Genomic DNA, 23,945 nt, shown 5'->3' with positions numbered 1-23,945 from the left:
CCCGAACGCCCACCTTCGGAGCTTCATAGAAATCTGCAACACTTTTATGTTCTCGAATATCTCAACCAAGGAAGTTTGACTCACTCTGTTCCCATTTTCCTTATGCGATCAAGCAAGAAAATGGGCATATTCTCTTGAACTGAGGGAGATAACGTCGTGGAAACAGGTGGTGGAAAAGTTTATGAAGAAGTATTTCCCACCAATCAAGAATGCTAGGAGAAGGAAATTAATAACAAATTTTGAACAGGAAGATGACGAATCGCTCAGTGATGCCTGAGTGAGGTTCAAGCGGCTGGTAAGAGATTGTCCACATAATGGCTTACCAGACTGCTTGCAAATGGAGATTTTCTACCAAGGATTGAATCCCTCTTTGCAAACCGCTGCCAATGCAGCGGCCGCTGGTGGTTTTCTCGACAAAACATACGAGAAGGCAAAGAGTATACTTGATCGCATTTCCAAAAATCACGAGGATTGGCGGGAAAGCGATCAGAGATTAAGAATAAAAGATAATGACGCAAACAACGGGGCCATCGCATCCCTACAAAATCAAATGACTGCGATGATGAGTTTGATACAAGGCATCGCAATTAATAATACGGGAGCGAAGAAAGGGCAGGTCAGCATAATTACTCAAACGACCGCAAGTTGTGTCATTTGTGGAGATGCTCACCTGATGGAAGAATGCCCAATAAACCTGCAGTCAGTATGCTTCATAAGAAATAATCCCTATTCCGATATATATAACCTCGGGTGGTGAAACCACCCAAATTTTGCATGGAAAAATCAACAACAAAGCTTTCAACTTGTGGCACAAAAAGGAGGGCTACCCGGATTTTTTCCACAAAATAACGGTCCAGTGCATGCCAAGCTAGCAGTTCACAACCATCGCAATCTTCGTCCTTAGAGAGCTTGTTGAAGCAATACATTGAGAAAAATTACACACTGCTTTAGAATCAAGCTACATCCATTAGAAATCTCGAAATTCAAATGGGACAAATTGCGGGCAAGCTGAAAAATAGACCGCAAGGAGCGTTGCCGAGCTCAACTGAGCTTCCTCGCAATGCTGGGGGTAACGGGAAGGAACAATGTTTAGCAGTCTCTTTGCTAAGCGACAACATGATTGCGGAAGTAGGCGAGAAACCCATGGTGACGAACTTAAATGCAGTCACAACCGAAGACCCGTTGACCTATAGTTTGGAGAAGCTCGATAAAATAGACCCTAAAGTTCCGTCCACTTATAAGCCTTTAGATCTTAAGACAGAAGAAGTCCAACCACCAGCAACTCCGAAAAGATTGAAAAGGAGAAAAATGAGGAAGAAAAGATCGCAATATTGGCTGCAGCACAAAATGTTGTGATCCCACCTAAAATGGGCGACTCGAGAATCTTCATGATACCATGCTCTATCGAAGGAACCTACAGTGGCCAAGCACTATGCGATCTTGGGGTAAGCATAAACATAATGCCGCTATCAATCTTCAAACAATTGAATGTCGACACATTTACGCCCACAAAGGAAACTCTTCTGCTCGCGAACAGATCCCGGATACGCCCTGAAGAAGAGTTGAAAAATGCCGCAATTTCAATCGATAAATTCATCCTGCCGGCAGAATTTCTCATTTTGGATTATAAAGCAGACGAAGATGTGCCCATCATATTAGGGCGACCATTCCTTTCAACCAGTCGCGATCAAATTGATGTGCGCAAGGGGGAAATCATAATGAGCATTCATAGGAAAAAACTCCGAATTAAGGCAGTAAAGATCCCAGAGGATAAAGAAAAGAGAGAAAAACCACCATGGACGTGAACAAACCAGCCTGGAATAAGTGGTCCCTGAGTATTATATGATTCAACCTCATTAGGGACGCAATCCTTTTGAATATTCTTTTCCTGCATCAAATACTTCATGAACTTTCATCATCTCGTTATTTATTACTGCAATTACCTTTTTTGTTACCAGCATCGTTCTTACTTCTAAATATATATATATATCGATCTGTTTAAAATAATTTGACCCTTTCTCTGTTTTTCTTGCAACGATTAAGGCACTGGATTGCAGAAATGTTGTGCGAAGAAGCCACTTATCTTACTCCTTCACTGCAATCCAAAGAAGATAGATCCCGCAAAGATGGATGCGTCAATACACAATGCGGGCGACAATGCAAATTTTGGAATATATTCTTCCTTATCCTTTTTTTCAAATTTTGCGCTATCGCATCGCATTTTAGTTTTAAAAGTCTGATCACTGCATTCTCTTTGATTACCGAAATCATTTGACATGGATAAATTTAGTAAGTTACCGCATGTTGTTTCTTTGCCAAGTATGATTTCAATGATGAAAAACATGCTTCTATTTCTTTCGTATATACTAGAGTCATCTTAACTTTAAGATAGTCACCTCATAAAATATTTCTAGAAGTTAGGGGTTTGCTAGCTTTCTTCCAAACTCTCTTTACAAAACTTTCTAAGAATATCGCATGACTCATTTCAATCTTTTGACAATGAGGACATTGCCGCATTTTAAATTTGGGGGTGAGGTATTTATTTTCGGCCTTACTATTCTAAAAAAAAAGAGGAAAAATTTTGAATATAACAACTCCACTGTCAACACAATGGGAAACCTATGTTGATAAGAGTTAAGTTGTGAAAGGCACTTACCAGTAGTCGGATGTCCGCATGACACACGTGGGGGCAAGCCAAAATGAAAGTAAGTCACCAGGATCAACGCATAAATAAATGATCGAAACGCCACTGCCAAGTAGGCATAAGTTTAGTCTGAGAAAGAGTGCATTGCTCGTAGTTGGATGTCTGCATGACACACGTGGGGGCAAGCCAAAACGAAGGCAAAGTACTTGGATCGGCGCAAGGTAAAAAAAATAACAATGACAAGAAATATGCAAGGATAAAATCATTTGATACCCCGGTGAAAAAAAAATTCTTTTTGAAATAAATCATGTGATGTTCTAAAAATTAGTAAAGTCCTTTTGAAGGTTAAGCTTATAGTCCCTAGGTCTTAGAAATATTTCAAGAAGAGACTTGAATAAGGCTTAAGGAAACTTTTGTATATAGGATTTGAACGAAATATCCTTGAGAAATCTAGGAAAAGGACATTGCGGTTGACTTGCTAAAGGAAGTCTTTAGCTTATGCTTGAGGACAAGCATTGTTTAAATTTGGGGGTGTGATAACGGGAAGAAATGCACGTTATCATAGTGCTAAGTTCTTAAAAAATGCTAGCTTGCATTGATAAAATATGTTAAATTGTGTCCATTAAGCATCAATTTCATAATATTGCGGTCGCATGCGTTCATCGCATTAGAACAATTGATTTTTGTATTTTTTGTGCAGAATACGCGATAACGCAAGGTGGAAATTGCGATCATAGGAAATCATTGGTTGAGCGCAACATTATCGCAAGCCTTTGCGGTGATCGTGTTCGTAAATATTCGCCCGAGAAGGATTGCCGCAACTTGGTCAGCGCAACATGGTGGGCGCATCTGGGTGAAAGGCTAATTAATCGCGATGGGACAGAAAGCTGATGACCTGTCTCTTATACACATCTAGATGTGTATAAGAGACAGGCTTATAACAGTCGAATCCGAATTAAGTTGACAGCCGATAATGATTACAAGTACATTCAGCTTTTCGGTGACAAATATTCGGCACATCAGTCAAGAATTAAAGCAGACCCATCTGTACAATCATGAGAGAGAAGCCGACTTTCACCCTGGATGCTCTATAAATACCATAGGCATCCTTCAGAAAAGGGGTTCACCGTTCAGCAGTTCGAAATTTCTCTCTAATTGGTTATCAATTGAAGTTTGAAGGGAAATTACCTTGATTTTCCTTTTTGAATTGTTGTCAAGAGACATTTTAAACATAAGTAAAGTTCCAAACAGAACATTAACTTTCATGGTGGTCACCTTCAATGATCGTTTAATATTAATGTTTTAAGCTTCTTCAATGATCGTCACCTTCATATTAAATTATTTTGGCAACGATCTAAGCACTTTTCTAATGAGCTTTTCTTTAGAGATCTTCTCACCCAGGGCAAAAGAGTCATTTGCAATATCAAGTAATCGAACATTGAAAACTGTGATAGTTTCTTCCTCAAGCATTTTCAAATTTTCAAATGTTGTTGTAAGGAGTTAGAGTCTTGGCATCATGACCTTCAATGTTCCCTCGTGAGCCATAATAAGAATATCCCATGCTTCTTTAGCATAAAATAGGTGTTAATTAACCGAAATACGTTCTTATCCACTTCATGAAAGATGGAATTTAAGGCACGAGAGTTTCCAAGAGAGGTTTCATCCTCAACTTCTGTCCACTCAAATTTTCATTTGAGAGTTATTCCACCATTTGCATCAACCACTTGCAGAGGAGTTCACCTTGTCATGACAGATTTCTAGGATTTGTGGTCAAAAGACTTAAAAAAGGTTGTCATTCTTCTATTCCAATAAGATAGGTTGTTTCGTCCAACACAAGAGGGTGCGTGGTAGATCTAGCTTCTTTGATACCTTCCATTAGAAGAATGGATCAAAACACCAGAAGTTATGGTGACCCATTCTGATACCAACTGAAAAATGAGGTAATCTAACACACAACAGTTTTAGTTAAACATGACATCACAACAATATAGAGAATAAAAGAGATAAAGAAAAAAAAAACTAAAACAATAACTGAACACGGTGTTTGATAACCAAATTTTGTGAAATACTATCTACATCTGAGGGACAATGTGCCCATGGAAAGATATTCTCACTAATACAATGTCAAGTAGTTATAATGTTGTACTTATCTATAAACACATAGGAAATACACTTATACTTGGATAGCTCAACTCCTTGCAAGATCACTTAGGCTCCTCTAAGTGTAAGACTCCCTCTAAAAGAACTTAGGCTTCTCCTGAGTGTTTGAATACTAGTGATCGAACACTTAGGCTACCTTTAAGTGTGAGACTCCCTCTCACCAAGACTTTTATCTTTCCAACATCAAATAAAGATTACTCCACTTGATGAACTTCAGCTTCCTCTATGTTTTAAAATCCCTTCTCAAGATGTTGAAGTATAAACCAGTGCAGTCTAAAGTAAGTCTTCTACAGTAGCACAACCTTTTCCAATGTAAGATTAACACATTTGTGGTTTTTTGGATAACACATAAGACAAACCACTCTATTAATCTTGTGAAGTTAATGTGGATGGACTAAATAAAGTACTCAAGACTTGAAGTGGAAAAATATTATGGCTTTTGAATTTAGAAGTTAACATAGAAGGTGTGTCATATTATTATTATGGGTCCTACTCGTGTCAATGTTAGGGCGAGAAAATTTTAAATTGATTAATTGGACCGAGAGAAATATTTTTGGAGTTTAAAGCAAAAATAGTTGGTGAAGGCGAATTCTACACAAGATGGAAATTTTGAGTGGGAAAGGTAAGATTTATAGAGGATTTTAGTAGAGTTACCCTTAGTGTGGACTTTATGTAACACGGAAAGAGGAAAAACACCTCGGATATACTAGTCTTAACAAAGATAAGTGCGAAGAAAATAAAAGTACATAGGAAAGATTTTATTATTTTGGGAAGATAAGGTAAATTAATGTTTTGAGATTACAGGTACGTAAGTTTGATTTGGCTTTCTAAGTTAAAATTTGGAGGTTTACGAGTTTTTACAACTTTGGATCCTAGCATGTATTGGTTGAAAGGATAGATTGCTTAAGCTATTGGTCATGAAAGACAGCCAAGTAGTGGAAGAGTGCTTGATAAACTTCTTCAGATTATAGTGGAGTCAGAGAAGATAATATTTTATTTGTAGATGTTTGGTAACAATAGTTGCCAAAAACTATGAAGATGGAAGAGATAAGTCTTTGTTAAAGAAGGGATGAACCACATAAAGGTATTAGCAAGTCTTAGAGACTTTGTTTGAGGGCACAAATAATTAGAACAAGAAATCAATGAAGCCTCAATTTGATTTCAAGGTGAAAGAAATCTAGCTCCAAGTAAGGAATAAGTTATGCAAGTGTTAAGGTTGGGTAAAGTAGATCTCCCAGAATGACCTCTAGCATAAGAGATGGACTTGAGTTGAGAGCAACCCCTATCTCTACGGCTTTTCTTAGAATGACTCTAGCAAAATGGAAGTAGCCCAAGTCACAGATACAAGAATTATATAGCAAGGTGTTTCATATGTATAATATTTCGCCTTGGAGCACACCAGTTTGTTTATTAAAGAAAAAAAAAGGTATCCATTCAACTATATGTCAACTATTAAAAGTTGAAAATGTAGCATAACCAAGTTGCAGGAGATGCCAAAAAATGTCTAGGTCGAAGTCAGATGTCAAATTCTGGTCTGAAATGTAGATTGGGAGTGCCACGAATAGTATGTTTCTTCCAGCATGGACGACAAGTGGATCGACTTTATGGGGATGGATATTCTTGAGATAAATTAATGAGTCAGGAAGATTTCTATCTCAGAAATTATTTTCAGGGATTAGATACCATTGTTATGGGTTATGGTGTTGTGTTTTAGATTAACTGATACTCTATAGTATCCAAGGACTTTAGAAACCTCAATATGAAATAGATTCCTAGACTTGTTCATAACAAGGTCTAAACAATGATATGCGATTATTTTAAGATTAAAGAGTAATATGATGATTGACTCGAGTAAGTTTTACATCCCTTGACAGTAGAGAGTAGTATGTCAAGTTTCTAATATATGAGACTTAATTGGACAAAGTTGTTTCTCAGGCATGTAGCTATTAAGAGAGGCATCACAATTGACACCTTTGAAGTAGAAATTGTTGGATTGGTGTCCTAAATGTCTCTAGTATTCTTATAGTTTGCAAACTTTGTATAAAAACTTATTATTATTAAACTAATTATTATTTTATGAGCATACACTCAATCCAATAAACAAATATCCTAGGTTATTTTATGTAATTTAAACTTGTGTGTAAAGACATACAAATGGATCATATTTAAATGATAACTTAAATGGTCTCTAGCAGAAGGATAAGGTCGGGTACCTTATCCTGGTGACACTATGGATACGACCTACTTTGTAGATGTTACAAATGTTGTAAAGTTCTACAAATGACATAATCCTGATCATTCATGTGGAGACATGTGAGTGAAGATATCCTATACAAAGAGTTTGTATAAGACCAGACCATGAAATAAATAGTCTCATTATATAACGTCGTTAATAGTGTAGACTTACATTTCAGCAGGATGACCATAGGTGACATGACCTAAATCCTGAGTGAGTTGTGAACTCTTACCTATGAAGGCGGTCTCTTGATTTGCATGGGTGAGAGTGGCCAGATCACCTACTCAATATGCCTACCATTTTGGAGATTTGTTTGATTGGGGAGCTAGGAACACAACTACACAAGATGGAATTTACTTCTTCTTTAATGTCGGGATAAGTAGATAAATTGCTCCTTTAAGGGTTGATTCTGTTGAGAATGGTGTCCTAAATCCCCTTGTAATCTCGTAGTTTGTAAACTCTGTATAAACATATTGTTGTTAATAAAATAAGTGTTATTTTATAGGCATATCTCAAACTAATAAACTAAGATCCGAGGTTATTTTATGTAATTTAAACAACTATGTACAGACATATAAGTGGATCTTGTTTGAATAATAACCTAAAAGGTCTGTAGTAAATGGATAAGATTAAGTACCTTATCCTGGTGACACTATAGATACGACCCACTTTGTAGGTGTTACAAGTGTTGTAGAGTGTTACAAATGATCTGATCCTCATCATTTATGTGGAGACATGTCAGTGGGGTATCCTATACAAATATTTTATATAAGATCGAACCATGAAATGATTAGTCTCTTTATATAACACCGTTAATAATAGAGACTTACATTTCACTAGGATGACCATAGGTGACATGACCTAAATCTTGAGTGAGTTGTGAACTTCTGCTCATGAAGGCGGTCTTTTGATTTGTATTGGTGAAAGTGGTCAGATTGCCAACTCAGCAAGCCTATCATTTTGGAAATTCATCTGACTAGGGAGCTGGAAACTCAGCTACACAAGACGAAATTCACTCCTTCTCCGATAAAAAGGCAAGTAGATAAATTGCTCCCGTAAGGGCTGATTTCGGGTCTTAGACATAGTGGCCACACCTTCTCCTAGCCCGAGAAGACTTGGTCGTAATGGGACTATGACTTATTGTTCATTAGAGGAATTAGTGGTACTTAAGGAGTTAGATGTAACTACATGGGCAAAATGGTATTTTGGCCCAATTGTACTTACGAGCAATTTGTGAAGGGTCATCGCATGGTGATTGGCTATATCTAATGAACACAGAAATTTATCTGTAGTGCGAAGAGTACAGCTGTCGGTCTTTAATAGAGTCACCAGCAGTTATCAGATGTTGGGTAATTTAATTAAAGAGTTTAATTATTTATCTGAGTACCGTTGGAGCTTCAATCTACAGGTCCATAAGGTCCCTTCAGTAGCTCAATAGGGATTTTATCTTTAGATTAATTTGAAATATTCAAATTAATTGAGTGAATTAATTATATATTATATAATTAATTATAATGTATTTGATACATTATGAGAGAAATTTGAATATGATTCAAATATCAATTATATGAATGAGATTCATGTAATTAAATATAAATATGATTTATATTAAGAGGAATAAAATATTTGGATATGATCCAAATATCATTTATATGGATGAGATTCATATAACTAGATTCAATATAAATATTATTTATATTAAATGTGTATAGTTAAGAGAGAATAAAATCTATAGTTTATGTTGTATTTGATGCAATATAAAACTATAAGCTATATGTTATATTTGATATGACATATAGTGTATATATAATAAAGTAGTTATTATATATTCTATTTTATTAATTTATTTGAAATTGATAAAAAATGGAAAGAGTTATAACTTCCTCCCCATATATTCTCTCCATAACTAACGTGGGTTAGATGTGGGTTGCAAAGAATCATCTTCTTCCAACATTCACACAAAGAAAACTTCTCTGAGAAAAAAAACTCCCCTCTCATCCTCTCTATGTCCTTCCCTCTTCCTAGGACTCAAGCAAAGCCCACAACTCCTACTTGAGTCTTTGAATCCCAAAAGAGAATACAGAGGGTTCTCGATTAATAGTGTCCATGCGAGAAGAAGAAGATTCCAAGGAAGGAGTCCCGTTCATGATTGTTAGAAGGATTTATGAAGAAAGGTTCTTCAAAGGTGATTTCTCTTGACCTTGTTTCTTGTTTAAAGCATGTTTTAATTTAATGTCAAATGCATATCTCTTGTATGTTTACTGTAAATTTTATGTTTGATAATTAATGGAATTTGGACGATCTACTTTCGCTCAAGGATCTCCTCATGTCGAGATTCCTTCAAATTCCTAGGCTTGAACAATGTGGCCACACCCTCTCTTGGCCCAAGAAGGATTTGGTCATAGTTGGATTATGACTTGTTATTCATTAGAGGGATCAGTGGTACTTAAGGAGTTAGATGTGACTATAGGGGCAAAACTGTAATTTTGACCCAGCTATACTTACGAGCAATTTGTGAAGGGGCATCGTGTTGTTGACTGGTTATATCCAATAAACATAGATATATATCTGTAGTATGAAGAGTGCAGTCGTCGGTCTTCAGTGGAATGAATGACAGTTAATGGATATTGAATAATTTAATTAAAGGAGTTCAATTAATTATTCAAGTACCATTAGAGCTTCAATCTACAGGTTCATAAGGTCCCCTCTGTAGCTCAACAAGGATTGTTGAGAATTAAATTTTTATTAATTTGAATGGTTCAAATTAATTATATGTGATATAATTAATATAATGTATTTGATACATTATAATATAAGTTTGTTTGAGAAGAATTAAATTTTTTAATGTGATTCAAATATTAGTTGTATGAATGAGATTCATATAATTAAATTTAGTAGAAATGTCATTTATATTAAATAACATGAATGACTGAGAGAAATTAAAACTATAGGTTATATATATTTGATAGAATATAAAAATTATATGTGTTTTTGTATATATTATATATATATATATATATATATTATATATATATAATTATTATCTTAATTAAATTTATTTTAATTTAAATTAATTTTTCAAAATTAAAGGGAGGGAGTTTCAACTCCCTCCCCTTATTCTCTATCAATCAAACATGTGAGGGGAGTTATGGGAGGTTGGTTGAAGATCATCATCTTCTTCCTCTTGTTGTTTTTTTTAGGCAGAAGAGCTCTTTGGTAATCTTGAGAAAAGAACACACTAAGAAAAAAAAAAAAAATTTCTTCTTCCCTCTCAAATTACTCCTCCCTCTACCAAAGAAGTAGAGCCCACACCTCCTGCCAATTATTTACGCAAAAGAGAATACAGAAGGCACCGCTTGGTGGTGTCCTCATCGAAGAGTTCGTGATCAGATCGAAGGAGAATTTACGCATACAAGTTGTTCTTCAAGGGTAAGTTTTAATTCTTCCCTTCTTCCTTCCTCAATTAACATGCTGTAAAATTTCTGTTTAGGGCTAGTTGCATAAATAGAATTCAAGCCTAAAATAATAGAATATGTAGTACAAGAATAAAAGAATTGCATATATAGATAAAAAATGGTAAAAGACTAAAAAAACCCATGCCTAACAACCATTTTGCTCGCTTCTTCCCTGTTTTCTCAAATTAAAAGCTATCACTGATAGCTGCTATCAACTACTATCGCTGATAGCTTCTATCAATTACTATCGATGATAGTTGCTATCAACGATAGCTTTCAATTTGAAAAAACTTAATACAATTTTGAAATATTAGCTTTTAATTTGCTTTCAATTACCAGTAGCTATCATTGATTCACTTTCATCAATTGGAATCAACCTTGAAATATCAATACTTAAGGCTATCAGTGGCTATCAATGATAGATATATAAATAGTGATCAACTTTGAAAGAAGATCGACAACTTTGATTACCACAGTCACTAATAATCTTTTATCATGGCTATCACTGATAGCAACTATCAGTCACTATCACTGATAAACTTTCATCAATTAGAATCAACCTTGAAATATTTACACTTAAGGTTATCAATGATAGACTTCTATAACTGGTTATCATCTTTGAAAGAAAGTTGATATATAGATATCATCAAAGTTCTATCACTGATATCACTAACGTCACTCATATTGTGGTTATCAATGATATCTTCTTTCATTGATAAAATGCTATTAATGATCTCACTGATATCATGCTATCAGTGATAGTTCTCTGTCGCTGATAATATGCTATCAGTGGTACCTTCTATCACCAATAACGTGCTATCGAGTAGCTTCTATCACCGATGACGTGCTATCAGGTAGCTTCTATAATTAATAACATGCTATTAGTATTAGCTTCAATCACTGGTAACATGAAATCAGTAGTAGCTTCTATCAATCATAGCCACTGAAAAACTTTTTGCCCCTTCCTTGTCCTTCACAAACATTTATAAGTCCCTTTCTTTTCGATGATAGCTTCTATCACTGATAAACATGCTATTAGTGATAACTTCTAGGCATTCCACTTACATTTTAGTTTGAGATTCAACTTTATTAATTGAATTCACTAAGTTGGCTATCAATGATAGATTTTTATAAGTGGCTATTAACTATCAAAATATAAACAAAGATTAGGCTATCAGTGATAGAAAATAGTGGCTATCACTGATAAACTTTCATTTGCTATTATATTTATTATTTGTTATAATAATCAAACTTGATGATTGGCTTGTTGGTATTAAGTCACTTATGAATTGAGCACTTTAAAGTCTTATGTACAAAACTCAACCTCATAATTTTTGTGGAAAAAGGGAGAGAAAAAAAATTCAAATAAAGGAAAGAAAAATTTTAAAAATAAGAGAAAGAGAAGAAGCAAAAATTGAAGAAAGGAAAAAAGATTAAATAGGAAAAAAAAAAAAGAAGCAAGAACCAGGGAAATGAAAGAAAATTTAGAAAAAGAAAAAGAAAGAGAAGAAGCAGAAAATCGGAGAAATAAAAGAAAATAAAATAATAAAAAAGAAAAGGGAAGAAGCAACAATTAGAGAAAGGAAGATCCAAAAATTGGATAAAGGAAAGAATAAAATAAACTAAAAAGGAAGAAGCAAAAACAGGAGAAAGAAAAGGAAAAAATGAAAAAGGGAGTGAAGAAGCAAAAGTCGAAGAAAAGAAAGAGAATAAAAAGACTAAAATAAAGAAGGTGTGCAACAAGACAAGACAAGAGAGGGTGAAATTGAAAATTAAAAAAAAAAATCAAAGATTGACTAATCAATTCATCCATATTTTCAAATATTTAAAAGATATAATATATTTTTAGATTTTTTTTCTCTTATTCTATTATCCATTACAAATATCCTTCTGTTTATGGATAATTTGAATGTTCTATAATTTTATCCCGTAAACATGAAATTGGGACGATCTGCTTCCATTGTAGACCTCACGATTCCTTCAATTGGTATGAGTGTGGGGTTTTTGTTGCCAATTTTATTTTTTTTTTAGAATTTCTTTTACAAATTTTTTGTGGGTGTGCATTCTGTATTATTCATGTGATGAATGGATGTTTAATTTTTTTTTTTTTCAATTTTTGATGTTTCGGGATTGGTCTGCTAGTTTTACAGCTTTATTTTACAAATTTTGTTTGTAAGAGCCCATTGTTTTGGGCATTAATTAAAGCTATCGAGTCTATAATTTGATGTTTGAGTCGTTCGTGCCGATTCTTGTGTTTTTCTGGAGAAAACGTGGTCAAAATCGGGGAAGAATCGAAGGTTTTCACGTCTGTACAGTGGCTACTGTACAGTAGCATTGCAACTACAAAAGGTGAAACAGAAAAATTTTCTGTAGTGTTGCAAGGCTTCGGGACAATTTTCTTTTGTTTGCGCGCAGTTTGGTTTGTGGCTCAATTGCTTCGCATTCAGTTTGTTTGGTTTGAGTAGTTCGCGAGCGATTCGGGTTTTGGGTGGTTCGGTTTATGGGGTTCGAGGTCCACCTGTTTTGAACCGGTTAAGCTATTATTTATGGAATAGTTTGTTTTTTTATTAATTAAATTAATATAAATATTATATTAATTTATTAATAGTTTAGGAGTCGAATCTTAATCCATAAATTTCTATTTAAATTATGCATTTGATGTTTAATTTTAATTATATATGTCATAATGTATGTCATATAGTTAAATACCCCCATAGATTGTGCATAATTCATGCATCATTTATATTATAAATGTTATAATATATAGTTACATGATTTTATTTTATAGTATGCTTATGTATCATATAATATAAGTGTTATACTATATGTTTTGCATGCATAATAACATTATCATGAATCATTTATACTATAAGAGTTATAAAATATAGTTGGATGCATGTATGAGTGTTATATTATTACATTACTTTAGTATATCATTGTTATATTTGTTAAGTAATGAAATAGAGATTGCATGAAGCATGTCATTACTTTCGGTAATTTGTTAAATGTTATAGTTTTACAAAGTATGATATAAAATGCAATGGATGGTTTTAATTTGTTCCATTTATTTTATAGTCGTTATAATTAAATGAAATTAGAAATTTAAAATCAATAATTCAGAATTACATGTCAACTTAGGTTTAAATCATTTTTTAAAATATGACTCACATAGACCTAAGATCACAAAATTTCTAATGAGATTAGAAATTACTTTAATCTTTTTAATCAGTTTAATAAGATTAAATTGATTTTAATAAAAGACTAAAATTGTAGTAAACGTATCTATAAGGGACCTTTGTCGAAGGCTAGTTTTGTCGAGGCTGAGGTATTTAAGCTGATGGAAACGGAACACCCCTACTGTGAACTAATCTAGAAAGTGAATTAGATAGATTTTCTACAAGCATGCAATTGTTGATTAAAGTTTGTTAAAATGGTTAATAAATATTAATCAAAATTGTTTATCTGTCCAAAGTAAGTGTTACTGTTGGGAAATTTAAACAGTCACTTAGTAAAAATAATTAGTCATATTTTTCCTAAGTTAAATAAACCCTAGTTTTTTTTTTTAAATACTCAATGGGAGGAAAAAGATGTATACGATACGTCAATTTTTCACTCACGCTTCTCCTTTAATATTTACATTGTGAGACTCATGCTTGGCCTCGAGGCGTCCTAGAAGCATCCCCCTTTGGATGGTGTTTACACGGGTCAATATCAAGGTGAATGGAGAGAGTATTTATAGTAAATGGGAGAGGGATGTATGTCAACATGTCCTATGTCTCATTCATTAGTTTGCAACATATGATCTTCTTGCACGGCCTCGTGGCGCCCTAGGAGCGTCCCCCTTTGGATGGTTTTTGCATTAGGTCAATATCAAAACAAACTCCAGAAATGGATTGAATCACTTTAGTTTTTGTCCCAATCGGTTTTTCCCTTTGATTAGCTCATTGGGGTGGAACTTTAGGGTCTAAAATGAACGGTCACACATACGAGAAATTTTTAAGCTAATTAATGATTTCTTGACCAAATCAATGATGACTAATTATTATAGGAATAAGAGTTATTCTGATGTAATAATTGGTTGAGAGTGTCTCAGTTCAGTGAAGGGACAACTAACTACCCTTTGGTGGCTTTTGTCCTAAATAACTTAAGCATCATTGCAAAAACTAGATGTTAATTGGGGTTCATTTAATTTTTGCTAAAATTGATTGGATGTTTTAAAGTTATGCTAAAATCTAATGTAGATAAATTTGTTTCTTTTCAGCAAAAACATCAAATTGTATCTTTCTGTTATTTGCCTCTACTTGTTTGACTGGTTTCAATTATACAACTTGGAAAGATTCGATTAAAACTTTTTTCATGGTTAATGACGTCAACATCGTCTTGACTGAGGATTGTTCTCAAGTCTCAACCCATGATGCAACACAAAATATTCATGATGCATACAAAATGTGAATGAAGGCTAATGATAAGACCCGAGTTTACATTTTGACAAGCATACCTGATGCCTTAGCCAAAAGATTTGAGAGCATTGTCACTGCACATCAGATCATGCAATCAATGCAAGACTTATTTGAGTGAATGTTCTCAAAATTCAAGCAAAATGGTTTGATGACGATGAAACTAGTAATGTCATCTTCCTTGATAAACTCCAGTCCATATTGAATGTAAAGGGACAAAAAGAGAAAGCAAATGTTACTGAATCTAGTGAAGTTAATCAACGAGGATTGTCCTTTGAGATGAAACTTAGAATTTATGATATGGGTTTTAAAGCTGATCCCACTACTATCCAGAAAAGGAAAAACTCCGAAAAAAATAAATCTGTTTTATTTGTCTTGAAGACGTGATTAGTAAAGAATGATGATTCTGCCTGGATAATTGATTCAGGAGCTACTAATCATGTATGTTCTTCCTATCAAGAATTTAATTCCTGGAGACAATTGGTAGCTAGAGAGATGACTCTTAGAGTCGGTACTGGTGAGGCCATTTCAGCTATTGCCATAGGCAAGCTTAAGTTATTTTTGGACAAGAAATGATATATGTTATTAGATGACGTATATGTAGTTCCTAATATCAAGAGGAACTTAATTTCTGTTTCTTGTTTGATTGAACAAAAGTATTCCCTATCATTCTTTGAAACTAAAGTGTTTATTTTAAGAATGCAATGGAGCTAGGCTTTGGTTCAATGGAAAATTACTTGTTTGTACTAAGGTCGTTAGTTACAAAAGAAGTGTCAAATACTGAAATGTTCAAAACGGCAACAACTGTCAAAATATCGAGAATTTCTCCTAAAGAAAATGTCCATATTTGGCATCTAAGGTAGGTCACATTAATCTCAATAGGATTGAGAGATTGGTGAAAAGTGGACTTCTAAATGGTTTAGAAGAAAACTCTTTACCTGTATGTGAGTCATGCCTTGAAGGCAAAATGACAAAACAACCTTTTACTGGAAAATGTTATAGAGCCAAAGAGACCTTGGAGCTTATACATTCAGATCTCTGCTATCCGATGAATGTAAGAGCACAAGGAGGGTATGAATATTTCATCTCTTTCATAGATGATTATTCTAGATATGGGTATCTATACCTAATGCAACACAAGTCTAAAGCACTTGAAAATTTCAAGGAGTACAAGAATGAGGTTGAAAACTTGTTAGGTAAAAAGATAAAAACACTACGATCTGATCGTGGTGGAGAGTATATGGCCTTAAGATTTCAGAACTATATGATAGAACATGGAATTACGTCCCAACTCTCAACCCCAGGTACACCTCAACAGAATGGTGTATTGAAAATAAGAAATAGAACCCTATTGGACATGGTTCGGTCTATGATGAGCTATATCAACTTCTTGACTCGTTCTGGGGATATGCAGTAGAGATTTTTGTTTACATTTTGAACAACGATCCCTCAAAGAGTGTTTTGAAACACCTTTTGAGTTATGGAAAGGTCGTAAAGGTAGTTTACGCCACTTCAAAATTTAGGAATGTCCAACCCATGTGCTAATGATAAATCCTAAAATTTTGGAACCTCGTTCAAGAGTATGCCTATTTGTATGCTACCCCAACGAAACGAGAGGTGGGTACTACTTTGATCCAAGTGAGAATAAAGGTTTCTATTGACAAACACTAGCTTCTTGGAAGAATACCATATGAGGGACCATAAACCATGAAGCAAAATAGTTTTAAGTGAAATTTCTAATGAATGATGAGACTTCAACAAGGGTTGTTGAAGGGGCTGATACATCAACAAGAGTTGTTGATGTTGATTCATCTAGTCATTCACATCCATCTCAAAAGTTGAGATTGCCTCGACGTAGTGGGAGGGTTATGAACCCACATGTACTCTACATGGGTTTAACAGAATGATTCATTGAACAAGATCAAGAGCAAAAAGTTTGCAAGCTTAATCGGTCCATTTATGGACTGAAACAAGCATCTCAATCTTGGAATATAAGATTTCATACTGCGATAAAATCTTATGGCTTTTCTCAAAATGTTAATGAGCCTTGTGTTTACAAGAAAAATAATCAATAGCTTAGTAGCTTTCCTTGTATTGTATGTGGATGATATTCTACTCATTGGGAATGATGTATGTTTTCTTATTGATGTAATAAAATAGTTGGCCACCCAACTCTAAATGAAAAATTTGGGAGAGGTGTAGTTTGTTCTAGGGATCCATATCATCTGAGATCGTAAGCACAAAAGGTTAGCCTTATCTTAAGCATCGTATACCAACAGGATGCTTGTCAGATATTCAATGCACAATTCCAGAAGGGTTTATTATCTTTTAGGCATATAATTGTATTGTCTAAGGAATAGTGTCCTAAGACTCCTCAAGATGTAGAGGCAATGAGACGAATTCATTATGCATCGATTGTTTGTAGCCTTATGTATGCAGTGTTATGTGCCATATATGACATCTGCTATATAATAAGGATTGTCAGTAGCTATCAATCTAATCCAGGATTAGATCATTGGAAATCGATCAAAACAATCTTCAAGTACCTTCGAGGAACGAGGGACTATATGCTTGCGTATGGAGATAAGGATTTGATCCTTATAGGATATATAGACTCTAAATTTCAGACTGATCGAGATTCTCAGAAATCCACACTAGGGTCAGTGTTTACTCTGAATGGAGGATCTAAAGTTTCACGAAGCATCAAACAAGGATGCATCGAAGACTCCACTATGGAAGCTGAATATGTAGCTGCTTGTGAAGCTCCTAAAGAGGTTGTATGACTTACGAAGTTTCTTACTGATTTGAAAGTTGTTCCAAATATGTCTTTGCCCATCACAGTTTGTCGTGATAATAGTGGTGCTATGGAAAATTCTAAGGAACCGAGGAGTCATCGGAGAGGCAAACACATTGAGCGAAAATATCAATTGATTCAGGAAATTGTGCATTGAGGTGACGTGATCGTCATGAAGATTACTTTGGAGCACAACGTTGCTGATGTTGAGGTTGATGACCAAAATCTTATATGGTTCTTGAGTTTGTAATTGTATTGTACAAACATTTTATTTATTTAATAAAAATATGAGATGTTTTATTTGACATTTAGTAGCATTAAACCCACAAACTAATAAACTAACATCCAAGGTTATCATTTGTAGCTTAAACATGTATATAGAGACATACAAGTGGATCATGTTTAAGTGATAACCTAAATGGTCTGTAGTAGATGCATAACGCTAGATACTTTATCCTATTGACACAACGAATACGACCTGCTTTATAGATGTTACAATTATTGTAAAGTGCTACAAATTATCTAATCTTGATCATTCATGTGGAGACATGTGAGTGGGAATATTCTATACAAAGGAGTTTGTATAAGACCGGATCGAGAAGTGACTATTCTCATTATATAACGTCGTTCATAATTGACTTACATTTCACCAGGATGCCCATAAGTGACCTGATATGAATCCTAAATGAGTTTGAACTCCTACCTATCAAGATGGTCCTTTGATTTGTATGGGTGAGCATGGTCAGATCACCAACTCAATAAGCTACCATTTTGAGGATTCGTCTGATTGGGGAGTTGGGAACATAGCTACACAAGACGAAATTCACTCCTTTTTTGAGGTGACGGTAAGTATATAAATTTCTCCTTTAAGGACTAATTCTGAGGCTTGAACAATGTGGTGCCACACCGTCTCCTGGTCCGAGAGGGATTTGGTCATAGTTGGAATATGACTTATTGTTCATTAGAGGGGTCAATGGTACTTATGGAGTTAGATGTAACTACAGAGGAAAAACGGAAATTTTGGCCTAGCTGTACTTATGAGCAATTAGTGAAAGGTGATTGCATTGTTGGCTGGTTATATCAAATGGACATAGAAATATATCTGTAGTACAAAAAGTGCAGTTATCGGTCTTTAGTGGAGTGTCTGAGAGTTAATGCATGTTGAATAATTTAACTAAAGGAGTTTGGTTAATTATTCCAGTACCATTGGAGCTTCAAGCTACAGGTCCATGAGATCCCCTCTATAGCTCAACAGGGATTAAATGAGAATCAATTTTGGATTAATTTGAATTGTTCAAATTAATTGAGAGAATTAATTATATGTGATATAATTAATTTATTTTAATTATATATGATATAATTATTATAATGTATTTGATACATTATAGTATAAAGTTTATTTGAGAGAAAATAAATATTTGAATATGATTCAAATATTAATTATGTAAATTGGATTCATATAATTAAATTTAGTATAAATGGGATTTATATTAAATATCATGCATTATTGAGAGAATGGAAAATATAGGTTATATTGTATTTGATACAATATTAAATTATAAGTTATATGTTACATTTGATATAACATATAGTTTTGATAAAGTGGTTAACATATAAATATATTAAATGTTTTATTAAAATAACTTTTTTAATTAATTTATTTTTCAAAAATACTTTTGGGAGGAAGTTGTAACTCCCTCCACCTTTTTCCTCTCTACTACATTTGTGTCAACAAATGTGCAAAGAGTTAGGTTTCTTCTTCTTGCTCTTGTTTTTTTTTTACAGAAAAGAAAAAAGAAGCTTTAGGAGAAAAGTACTCTGCATCTCACCCTCTTTTCCTCTCAATCTCATCCATTCTCTTCTAAAATCCTAAGAGCCCATAAAACTCCTTAGTGATTCTCATCTCATTAGAGAATACAGGAGATTCAGATTGGTGGTGGCCAATTAGGGTTTCAAGTACGTTGCGGTTCATGACATTTTGGAGAAGAGGATACACGAAGAAGATAAAATCTTCAAGGGTTAGTTTTTTCTCATCTCCTTATCTCAATTCTTAAAGACATGCTGTAATTTTGATTTAATGCATAATTTTTTATGATTATTATGTAAAATTATATGTTCTATATGAAGAAAATCGATCACGAGGATTTCCATGAGCAGCGGAAAGATCATTCCAAATTACAATCATGTATGAACATTACAATTACAGCTAAAACCAGAAACATACGGTTATGCAATCAATACAGAAATTACAGCATGAAACTACAAAGAATCAAGGAGAAACTCTACGCACGTAGGTAAACTCATTGTCAATGCTCCTTGATCACGAATGCTCGAACACAGCAACCTCGAACGCTCGAACAACACGACCGCTACACAGCAAGAACACCATGCGCTCGTCCTCAGCAATCGCCTCGATCACGAACACCCCAATAGCACGAACAACCTTCACAGAACCTCGACGGTGTCGAGTTGAGTATGACACCACCAAGAAGGCTACCTTGGTATTCTCGGTGTGAGAATCCAGAGGGGGGCTCTGTGTGAACTTGGTTTAGCAAAAGCTAAGTTATCGTCTAGCAAAAGCTAAGCAATCGTTTAGCTCATCGCTTAGTTCCGTGTTTGTCGCTTACAAAACACTACACAATCGCTTACCTTAGTCAAGCTGTCGCTTAGTAAATCCGTGTTTACTTGACAACTTCTGTGAGATTCTTTTTCCGAGAGAGAGATCTTAAAACATTTTTGCAAAAAAACTTACTAAAATTAGGAAAACAAATTTCCTTTTATCTCACGGTTACTATCAATCACTAATAACCACCCACTCAATTGGTTATTAGAGAAAAATATTTAATTATTCAATAATTAATATTATTTTAACTATAAATGATAACCAACTTATCATACTATATTTATCACATACAGTTTTAATATTTCATCTCATGAAACATATAAACCACTAAAGAACGTATCATACAATATAGTTCTTTTTCTATTCCATGGTACGTAATGTAAATCTCATTTACATTAATCTTCCACTAGATTTATCTCATACATCATACTGATTATATCATATATAATCAAATTACCTATTGTTAATTTGAACATTTCAAATCAACACCAAGAACTGATCTTCAACTGAATTCATTGAGCTACCAAGGGGACCTTATGGACCTGTAGCTCGAAGCTCCAACGGTACGTGAATAATTGACTAAATTCTTTAGTCATGGGATCCACCATCCGTTAACTGTCAGACACTCTATTAAAGACCGACAGCTAAACTCTCTACTTACTACAGATATATTATGTGTCCATCTTAACCAATCAGCAGTGTGACAACCCTTCACAGATCACTCGTAAGTATAGCTAGATCAATAATCGTTATGCCCCTGTAGTTACATCTAACTCCTTAAGTACCATTGATCCCTCTAATGAACATAAGTCATAGTCCTACTATAACCGAGTCCTCTCTTTCAAAGAGAAGCTGTGGCCACTATGTTCAAGCCCCGAAATCAACCCTTAAGGGAGCAATCTCTCTACTTATCCCTGCTTTGGGAAAGAAGTGAATTCCATCTTGTTGATTGAGTTCCCAGCTCCAAGATCAGATAAGTCCCCAAAATGGTAGGCATGTTTAGTTGGCAATCTGGCCACTCTCACCTATACTAATCAAAGGACCGCCCTCAAAGGCAGAAGTTCCCAAAACACTCAGGATCGAGGTCATGTCACCTATGGTCGTTTAGGTGAGATGTAAGTCTCTAGTATCAACGACGTTATATACAGAGTCTAGTCATTTCGTGGTCTGGTCTTATACAAACTCTTTATATAGAACAACCCCCCCCCCCCCCCCGACACATCTCCACATGAATGGTCAGGATCTACCATCTGTAGTAGTTTACAACACTTGCAAACCTCTACAAAGCAGACCGTATCCGTAGTGTCACCAGGATCAGGTATCCCACCTTAATCCTTATACTACAGACCTATTTAGGTTATCAGTTAAGGCATGATCCACTTGTATATCACATATACATGCTTAAGTTCACATAAGATAACCAATGAGCTTTATTTATTGGATATGAGTAAATGCCAGAATTAAATAACATTTATTTTATTCATAAAAAAATGTGTATCAATACAAAACAACGAGACTTCGAGAGAATTAAGACACCAATCCCAACACTATAAAAATTGAAATTTAGGACCGTTCCCCACTTCCGCACTAGACCTTCACCAGTTCCTTCAGATATGTGGCATGTTGTCTAGGGCAAGGGGGATATGTTACTGAATATAGTGTATGTTATAGTTTATTATATTTTGTACTTAATTTGTATTATAAATTTGGTTCCCTAAGCTTTAGGACAAGTGGGAGATTGTTTTGATCGATGTTTTAAATCTCTCTTGTATTCTTGTGGTTTGTAAACTTTGTATAAACAAATTGATATTATTAAAATAATTGTTATTTTATAAGCATGCACTCAATCGAATAAATAAATATTCTAGGTTATTTTATATAACTTAAACATATATGTAGAGACATATAGGTGGATCATGTTTAAATGATAACTTAAATGGTCTTTAGTAGATGGATAAGGTTGGGTACCTTATCTTAGTAGCACTAAGGATTTGGCTCGCTTTGTAGATGTTACAAATGTTGTAAAGTGCTACAAATGATCTGATCTTGATAATTCATATGGAGACTTGTGAGTGGGGGTATCCTATACAAAGAGTTTGTATAAGATTGGACCACGGACTGAATAGTCTCATTATATAACATTGTTAATAGTAGAGATTTACATTTCACCAGGATGACCATAGGTGAATGATCTAAATCCTTAGTGAGTTATGAACTTCTACCTATGAAGGCAGTCGTTTGATTTACATGGGTAAGAGTGACTAGATCACTGACTCAATATGACTACCATTTTGTGATTCGTTTGATTGGGGAGCTGGAAATATATCTACACAAGACAAAATTCACTCATTCCCTAATATCGGGGTAAGTAGATAAATTACTCCCTTAAGGGCTGATTCCAGGTATTGAACAATGTGGCCACACCCTCTTTTGGCCCAAGATGGATTTGATCATAGTTGGACTATGACTTATTGTTCATTAGAGGAATTAATGGTACTTAAGGAGTTAGATGTGACTATAGGGGCAAAACGATAATTTTGGTCTAGTTGTATTTATAAGGAATTTTTTAAGTGTCATCACACTGTTGACTAGTTATATCTAATGGATACGGAAATATATTTGTAGTGCGAAGAGTGCATCTGTCGGTCTTTAGTGGAGTGACCGACAATTAATGGATGTTGAATAATTTAATTAAAAGAGTTTAATTAATTATTCAAGTACCATTGGAGCTTCAATCTACAGGTCCATAAGGCCTCCTCTATAACTCAATAGGGATTATTGAGAATTAATTTTGGATTAATTTGAATTGTTCAAATTAATTGAGGGAATTAATTATATATGATATAATTAATTAAATTAATTATATGTGGTATAACTAATATAATGTGTTTGATACATTATAATATAAAGTTTATTTTGAGAGTAATTAAATATTTGAATGTGATTCAAATACTAATTGTATGGATGAGATTCATATAATTAAATTTAGTATAAATGTGATTTATATTAAATACCATGAATGATTAAGAGAAATAAAAACTATAGGTTATATTGTATTTGATACACTATAAAAACTATAGGTTATGTATTATATTTGATTTAACATATAGTTATATGTACATATAATAAGTTAGTTATTATATATAATTATTATTTAAATTTAATTTATTTTAATTTAAATTAATTTTTAAACATTAAAGGAACTCCCTCTATTTAATTCTCCCTCAATCAAACGTGTGTGGAGAGTTATGACTAGTTGGCTAAAGGTCATCATCATCTTCCTCTTGCTATTTTTTTAGGCAGACGAGCTCTCTGGAAATCTTGAGAAAAGAACACACTAAGAAAAAAACAAAAATTCTTCTTCCCCTCTCAAATTCCTCCTCCCTCTACCAAAAGGAGCAGAGTCTACACCTCCTACCAATTCTCTATCCAAAAGAGAATACAAAAGGCTCCGTTTGGTGGTGTCCTCATCGAAGAGTTCGTGATCGTATTGAAGAAGGATTTACATGAAGAAGTTGATCTTCAAGGGTAAGTTTTAATTCTTCCCTTCTTCCTCCCTCAATTAGCATGTTGTAA

At 34.2% G+C, this 23,945-nt stretch overlaps 1 non-coding gene across 1 annotated transcript; it reads right to left on the bottom strand.

Annotated features, from left to right (window-relative positions):
- Nucleotides 1-214: 214 nt before the first annotated feature.
- Nucleotides 215-321, bottom strand: LOC120089624. The gene has a single exon (XR_005485297.1). It is a non-coding gene; the product is annotated as a small nucleolar RNA R71 (small nucleolar RNA).
- Nucleotides 322-23,945: the final 23,624 nt, after the last annotated feature.

This window comes from Benincasa hispida, chromosome 10, assembly GCF_009727055.1.
Source record: "Benincasa hispida cultivar B227 chromosome 10, ASM972705v1, whole genome shotgun sequence".
NCBI classification, from domain to species: domain Eukaryota; kingdom Viridiplantae; phylum Streptophyta; class Magnoliopsida; order Cucurbitales; family Cucurbitaceae; genus Benincasa; species Benincasa hispida.
This window is presented reverse-complemented; position numbering and strand designations above follow the sequence as displayed.